The following is an 8,266-nucleotide window of genomic DNA, read 5'->3' as shown; positions in this document are numbered from 1 at the left end:
GGGGCGGGGAGCGGCTGCTGTGAGTGCCGCGCGAGCAGGGAGCGCAAGGCAGGATCGCGGTCGCGCCGTCTGACTGCGGCCGTTGGAGCTGAGGGGGCAGCGGCACGCGTGTCCCCCGGGATCTCTGGCCTCGTAGTTCCCAACATGGAATGTTTCGTGTCTGCCGTTATTTCTATTGATGTCACAACTGAAATACTAATAAAAATATCCTGCCAAAACAAATCTTCACGCATAGAATATCGTACATCCTCTGCGTTTCCCCTTCCTCCTGCAAGTGCGTGTGGTGGTCTTTCGTTTTTGCTTACAAAGTATTTGTGCAACAGTGAGAAGCAGGGTCGGGACTCAGAGCGCTGCATTACAGACCCGCTGTGTTCTAACTTCGGGCTCGTGCCCACGTGCCTCGGTGCAAAGGGACTGCTCAGGCTGGACAGTCAGAGAAGCGGCTGTCTGAGCCTCGTTGATCGCTTGCATGCGCGTAGCTGCGGAACTGTTCAAACTGAGAGGGCGCCCAGGCTCTGGTGAGCCTTACACTTTCTGATTTAGCCTGAAGCGTGTTAGAAGAGTGGCACTGAGACACACGATGGTCTTTCATTCTCTTGAACGCTGCTGAAGGAGCAGAAGTAACAGCGGTCTGTCATGAGGAAGGTGGAAGACTATATTATAAGTCAGTTCATGTCCGTTATTTTTCTCCATGGCCATGCAGAACATCTCCCAGTTGAACCCAGAATAAGGAAATCCGCTCCTGACCAGCACAGCATACAGTCTAATTAGGCAGCAGAGCCACAGGAATCTGAATAAAGGCCCTTCTAATACCTAATTCTGTAATAGCTATTCTCACTTAGGTATCCTTGTCTCATAACATAACTCAACTGAAGCCTTCTAGCTCAGGATAATTATAGCATACATTTGTTCATCACAGACCTTTATGCTCTGCTCTTAGTGTTTAGTTGGTGTCCCAGCAGAGACTGCACTGCATGGTTAGATGCCACTGCAGCCCCTAACAGCTATCGTAATGCCTGATCACTAATTCTTCATGTGGCTTTTTATCATGTCTTTACACAAGCCTCCCCTTCTGCTTGAAATGGCAGCGTGGACACCAATCTGCCATCTGCTTACTCAGTGGTTAATAAGAGCTGAAGTGCTGACATGAGCGTAGTCTTCTGCATAAAGATTATATCCAGCAATAGCAAGGTTGTGACAACTGGAAGGCACTGCAGAGATTCAATGTTTTCTCAGTAGCCACTTGTCATAAGCTCATTATCTGCTTCACTGATAAGGCGGAGCAGAGCTGTGGGCTTTGGAGAGGTCGTTCTGGTAGTTACTTCTGACTGAGGTTGCCTGTGACTTCTGTATTTACTAGACTTATTCTCTTGCTCTTTATAATGAGGATATTTTCTTTTGTGCTTTATCAAAGTCATGGCACTCCTGATATGAAGAGTTGCTAACATTAAGGCATTAAATGATTAGTTTGTCTGGAATTGAGGTAAATTTGTGTCAGGAGATAATACCGTGACTTCCAGATATTCTATATTTGTGTCTATGGATCTCACACAAGGAGCACGGAACTGAAGTATTGTTAGAAGTCCTGAGTTTCACATGTGAGGGATTTTCATTAAATCTGTCAGGTCCTATGAAAATCACATGGATGAAATCAAAGCACATGGTCAGTTACAGGAATGCAAGGGCAATGTTGCCTTTTTGGATGAGGGTTGTTTTCTCTTTTCTGGCTGCTAAAAAGGGCCTGTTTTAGATGTAATGATTACAGAAATCCTGGGGCCATCCCCTGAGGAACAGAAAGCAAGAAACAGAAAGAAGAAAAAAAGAGAGAGAGATCTTTTGTGAATGTTTTACACAAAAGAGAACTGCTACCTATGAAAGCAGTTCTCAGAGTGATTGTGTGTGTCTCCTCTCTCTGAGTATACAAATGAGGCAGATCAAAGTTCAGACTGTACTAATCTCCTAATCATACAGGCTCCTGATTAGCATTTTTAATCAGTCTGGTGATCACTAGGCAGCCTCAAAATTGCTCTTGAATGCTAAACTTCAAGAACAGAATTTCCAAATTACTTTTACTTTGGTGCTTCCTACAAAAAGTATGGGATTCTCCAAGAAGAATGTGCTACAGAATTGAGACTCAGTTACCTCTCCCTCAACAACTGGCAGCATCCACACCTCACTGGGCTGCTGGAGCACATTCAGGACATTCAGATGGAGGTAATTACTGGAATGATGTCACAACATTTTCTTCTGATTTGAAACATTCATGCTGTGTGTGAGAGAACAGTGATAATGTCAGGGCAAAAAAGGAAATTATGGATAAGGTGATATTCATTTACATTCAGTCTTTAAATCTGAAAATATTCTTGTCTCTTAATGCAACAAGAAAAACTGTAAATTCAGTGGGGTCTTTTCATTAGCAATTTGAAAAGAAATTTGGAAATGGTGAGTAAGACACCCCTCATAATTTTCCGAGTGATGCTTTACTGAGAGTGGGTTGGTGATATTCCAGATGTTCACTGTCTTCATTATAATTGGAACAAAATATTTTCCATACTAGATCTAGGAATATTCCTGAAAAAATTATGTGTTGGAAATTAGAGGTATTTGGAAAGTATCAAAACAAAATTCAGAGGGGGAAAATATTAAATAGCTCTTAGCAGCTTATACTAAGTCAGACACAAGAAACTGTCTTTATCATTGTGCTTACCATTGTTATAATTTTACTTTCATGTATGTCTCATGGTAAAACATCTCACTGAAAGCACAGACTAATGCTAGCTGTGCTATCTGCCAAGTTTGCTTGTTTTTCATCTCAAGCACAATTAGTATCTTGAACTGAGTAACAGCCAAAAGGCTTTGAATTAGGAAAGAGTCTCACAGGAGATTCATGAAATCAGCTCGTCTAAGGAGAAAATATTGATGCTGCTGAGAGTCAAAGGAGAAGTGTAACACTTGGACACATTCTCTATGGCATCCCCTAAAAGGAGTAGCAAAAGCAGCAGCAGCACAGCAGGGTAGCTGGAAACAGAGATGCTATTAGTTGGCCATGAAGATTGTCACACAGAAGAGCTGAGAAGCCCTGAGGTTTAGCAAGTGATCGTTTGTGACCAGACCAGCCCTAAGAGCCTAAACAAGGCCAGCTTTTCCAGCTGATAAAACCAAGATCCCCATATCATTCCAGTATCCCCAAGATCAAAAGATAGTATCAAAGAAAAGCTAACAGTGTTATCACAAAAAAATACCAGAAAATCTCCCTTAAGCCATAAAAACTAAGATGAGAGGAAAAGGAGTTGGTGAGTGAGACAACTGTGATCCTGTTACTGCAGTTTGGCCAAAGTGTTTCATAGAAGGGACACAGTGAGGGAAACTTAGTTTGATGCTGTCTATAACCACTCTCCTGTCAAGAAGAGAGCACTCCTGTGTTTGTTTAGGATCTGGTCTCCAGGAAAGAACTTGATAAATAAGCTTGCAGAAAGCAAACATTTGCGTATCAATATTTTAATGTTGAACTTTAACTCAGGCCATCATACATTAAGCAGGTATACTTGGATGTTTCTTTAAGATCTAGTGAAAGGTGCTTTGCTAAACCATAGTTGAAGTTTACAAAGCAGATCTCATGTTGGGATCAGCACTGACGGTTCTTCCAGAGTCTCTGCAATGAATGTACCCTAAATTGGAACTATTTGTGGATTAAGAGAGAAACTCCAGCTGTACTACCCATCAGAGGACTCATGTGTGTGCTAATGTCCTCAACATTTCTCTACTCGTTCTCATATTTTTATCTCCCATCCATTTTCCAGTTCTACTGTGCAGTTGTTATGTAGTCATGCTTCAGAGACAGAAGTTTTTTTCTAATTCTGAGTTATTTCTGTAGTTTTACTCAGACCTTTGTTTTGCTTCCAAGGCTATAAATAACTTAACCTTGAATCAGAATTTAAATGCCATGAAGAAGATGTCAATCTTGCACTAATGTTTTAAGTTACCCAAATTCTCCCTTGTGCTTTTATATCTTGCAGTTTCCTACTGCTGATTTTTCTCTAATAATCTGAAGTAACACTACTTTCTCTTTCAGGTGAGCATCAGTGGTAATGCCTCACAGCGAACACTTAGCTAGCAACCACACATTTACCCAGACCTTACTTGAGAGTTTCATTTATCAATAATGGGATTCTCCTGCAACATGCTGGGAAGCTACAAGCAAGAGTTTCTTGAACACTTCCTGCCAAAGGCAACCTCACATAAGCCCAGGAAGTGCTGCTACATATAATCTTGCTAATTAAGAAGAATAAAATATATCAACCAGATCTACACTTTTAATGTGATTTATTTCAAGCTACAACAAAATAGAATCACTTGACTACTGATGTCTCACATGTGTTGTTAACACACTGTAATTTACACGCATTGGCTCTATTCATACATCAGACAAAGATGTCTCACGAGTAGAAAAGATTTTGTTTCTCTGCCTGCTGCCTCAGATCCAGCATTATGCTTCTCAGAGAGCAAAGATTGAAAGAAACATGGAAATAGAGGCTGGGCTGCACATGAGAGGGTGAGGATGTCAGCTGCCAGTCACACCATGCCTCAAATGAAGGCAGAACATACTGTATTCTGGTAAGAGAGAGAGATACTTTATGCATATCAGCAGGATTCAATCTGTTGTTCTTCTGCCTATAAGGTTGTGATCAACATCTAGCTTTAAAACAGTTTCTTTGAAAAATATCAGTATTCGTCTCCTTAAATCTGCATCATCTAAGTCCTCCAAATTAATCACAGCATCTACATTTAACGCCCACTAGATTTCTCAGGCATTTGCTTAACTGCTTGCCAAATGTGAAGAACTCTGGCACATGCAAAAAACCATATCAAACTGCAGCTTAAATTACAGGGACTCTGTTACACAGCATATCCTTCCTTACACACATACCATTTCTGTCTTTCTCAGTTTCTTAGGCTTGCTACCTCCACTGAATCTGAGTCTCAGTTGATTTTGCTGGTTTTATATCTTGAGGGCGAATTTCTATTCCTCTCTGCTCTCATGCTTACTTTCTCTTATTTTATTTCTAAGCCTATTTCTCTGCTTCCCCTATTTTCTCTTCTGCTCCATGTGACTTTGACTCCATCTCCTGATCTTCTAGGTGCAGTATAAATTTTCACTTTCTGTAAACAGCACTTCTTCCTCTTCAAGTCTCCCTTTAAGCTCACTGGGTTTGAGCCTACTATTGATTCTAAATACTATTCTCAGAGGCATGGGGAAATTTGACTGTGCTTAACCATAACTGAGGAATCTAGTTAGGTGGCAACATGCTGAACATGAGTGATTCTAACTGGTTAAAGCTCTGCAGGTTGGCTGCAGCACTGTCTTCCATCACTACAGAACATGTTTCATTAGCTCTCCATAATCACGTTCCTCTCCCATATAAAGTAACTAAATTCAGTTCTATAAAACGTTCTCCATTTGTTTTCTTTCTGGAAAATTTTAATATGTCTGTGAAGTACAGTGAAATTCAAATCAGTTACTGAAGAGACACCTTCCCTCATCACAACCACTACACTTTTCTGCAGCTTTCATACCCAGTGGGATCTGTTTCCAAACCCCTTGGCTAGTCTCTCTGACTGGGAAGAATCATTAAGCAAAAATTGATTCCCTGCAGAGAGAAAAAATGTCCGTGGCTATGTGTCTTTAGCCGAAATGACAGACTGCTCTGATCTTATGAATACACAGGAGAAAGCTGTGGAGAGTTCTCACACACAAAAAACCTCAAATGATGTAAATGTTTGAAAGCCTAGAGGCTGAAGAGATTCAGTGCAAGTCTGTTGGGGTAGCTGAGAAAGATTAAACAGGGCAGCTCCTTTCCCTCATTAGATTAGTATATCAAAATCATTAAGGAAGGAAATACAAGCATTCATCCCTGTGATGACATCCATCTGTGGTGACTGTGCAGAAAAACAGCTGCAGACTCCTAACTGTACAAGCAAGTGCAGGAATGTGTGCCCTGGCAACTGATGTCCTTGAAACTACAATACTGAAAAGGTGAGAACCATCTTTATTCTGAGACTGGTGGAACATAAGTTTGAAGGAACTTTCAGAGGTTGTCCTGTTCGTTCTCTTTTGCTAAGGCAGTATTCAGCTCTCCCTAATGTTGAGTGGGCTTGCTCTGAAACTTTATATCCATCTTGATACTGAAATTGCTGTTTGACTGCCTATCAAAGCTTTTAAAATAAAATGATGGTGAATAACATTAAGAAAATTTACACCTCCTACTTTGGCTGACATCTTTTTTTAACACTGTGACTGAGCAGAGCTTGGAGAGTTCTGGGAATTTTTCCCCTCATCTGATTGCAGATTTTTCAAAAAGGAAAATTTGTTCTATTGAAAACCCATTATGTTAAAGCTAAGAGAAATTGTAGCTGTCAATCAGAGAAGGGGACAATATTCTTACTGTTTATTTCTGTAAAGCTAGTAGAAATCATAGACAAATAGGAAGAAAACAACCTTGCCCTGGGAAGATAAATTCAGCATATAAAATCATACAAAATGAGAGTCTGGAGGGAATGGCAATCAGAAAAATCGAGTGAGCAGGAACGGTGCTCAATGGAGTGTTTTGTACGAAGAATTCAGGTCATTTATTTCATTGCTCTTTCATGTGTCTTCTGTGGAAAGGATAAGAAAGGAGGATTAATTTGCCCCTATTATGATCAGACGAAAGAGGGGAGAACAGAGAAGGCTGGTTCCGAGTCCAAGTTCAGAAGAGTAAAGTGAAAGGTGTTTGTCTAAGGGGGCATTTCAGGGAAGGAAGGGAGAGGAGAGCTTGGTACAATAAGAAGATGAGAAACTTCTGAGCAAATGGGTTAGGCACAGCGCTCCCTGACAGCAGACAAAAGGATCATTAATCAAAGTGGGTTGGAAGGGCAAATGAAAAGAGCTGAAACAGGGACATGAGCAACACTATCTCCACTTCTGAAGAGCAGTTCTTGTAGTGTGAATTTGAAAAGGGTTGGTGTAGCAGATGAGAGAGACAGCTGTAGCTGCTGTACTTTAAGAAGAATGTTCTCCATAAGAGCATCATTTGAGTTTACAAAAACTGAAATACACATCACATTCTCTTCCTAACCCAGATAACTGACATTTGTTACAGCTAATGAGAAGTCACAGTTAAAGCAAACTTCAAGCATTGGCATTAATTCTTTTTACAATACTTCCATATTAGCTTCCTAACAAACATCACTGGAAAATACCAAGACAATTAGTAATTTTAAATATTTTTCACTGGCAAATAATAAGTGCATAACTCCTACAAAAAATAAGTTCTTTGCTTACTCCTTGCAAATGGTTGGCAGCAGACTCTTTGAATTGGCCTTGGTCGTAAGCATGCTCAGCTGCCTCCCAGCACCTGGGCAGCCCAGTTCAGCCCAGCTCTGCGCTGGCTGCTCTTTTTGGCTAGCAGTGGGAGTACAGCAAGGAGAACGCTACACCACAGCCCAATTTAATAGCAGCTATTGTGGGTGTCACTTACCTGTCATGTCTGACTCACTCCACCATCTTTTTGTTGTTTTCATTTATATATTTAAACACTCAAATATTCCAGCCACTTTACATTTCACCTCCTCAGAAAGGAGCAATGTTTTAGAGGTGTTACCATGGAAACGATAGAGCGAGGAGATAGCTAAACATGAAAGAAAGTCATCCAACATTCAATCCAGAGACGTGCTTTGGGGGATCTTGAAATTAAAAAATGTACAATTAATTGTGCTGCTGCTGAGCATGTGTTATTTCTTATGGTTTTCTTACAAGCAACAAGAGGCCCAGGCCACCTTTGTACCTCTGACAAGAAAACAAATTTTCCCTGTATGGAATTTTTGGTCCATAAAGTCCTTTTTGACAGAAGAGATAATGCCACACATTGGAGATGACCACCAGAGTTAGTCCAGTTATCAGGAAGGTCGAACAACTGAAATGGTATTGTTAAGGGTCAGTAACATTAGATTCCTCACACACATTAATACCTGATAGCAGCGGGCTGCAACCAGTGGAGAATTGCGACCCAAGATACTTGAAAAGTTTAATCAGACTATGGGAAAAAGAAGATTAGCATTAGTAGAAGTAAAAACACAGCTAGATATGGCATGCTCCTTCCAATTATACAAATAAATACACAGAGCCATTCTGCTCTGAAGTGGGTATTAAATTATCCCCGTGGATAAATATGAAAGCATAACTTTGTCAATCTGTCACTGTATATCCTGAAATACCATAATCACCTCT

The sequence above is a fragment of the Meleagris gallopavo genome, chromosome 5, assembly GCF_000146605.3.
Source record: "Meleagris gallopavo isolate NT-WF06-2002-E0010 breed Aviagen turkey brand Nicholas breeding stock chromosome 5, Turkey_5.1, whole genome shotgun sequence".
NCBI lineage: Eukaryota > Metazoa > Chordata > Aves > Galliformes > Phasianidae > Meleagris > Meleagris gallopavo.
The sequence above is the reverse complement of the archived record's forward strand: the minus strand, read 5'-3'. Positions refer to the sequence as shown.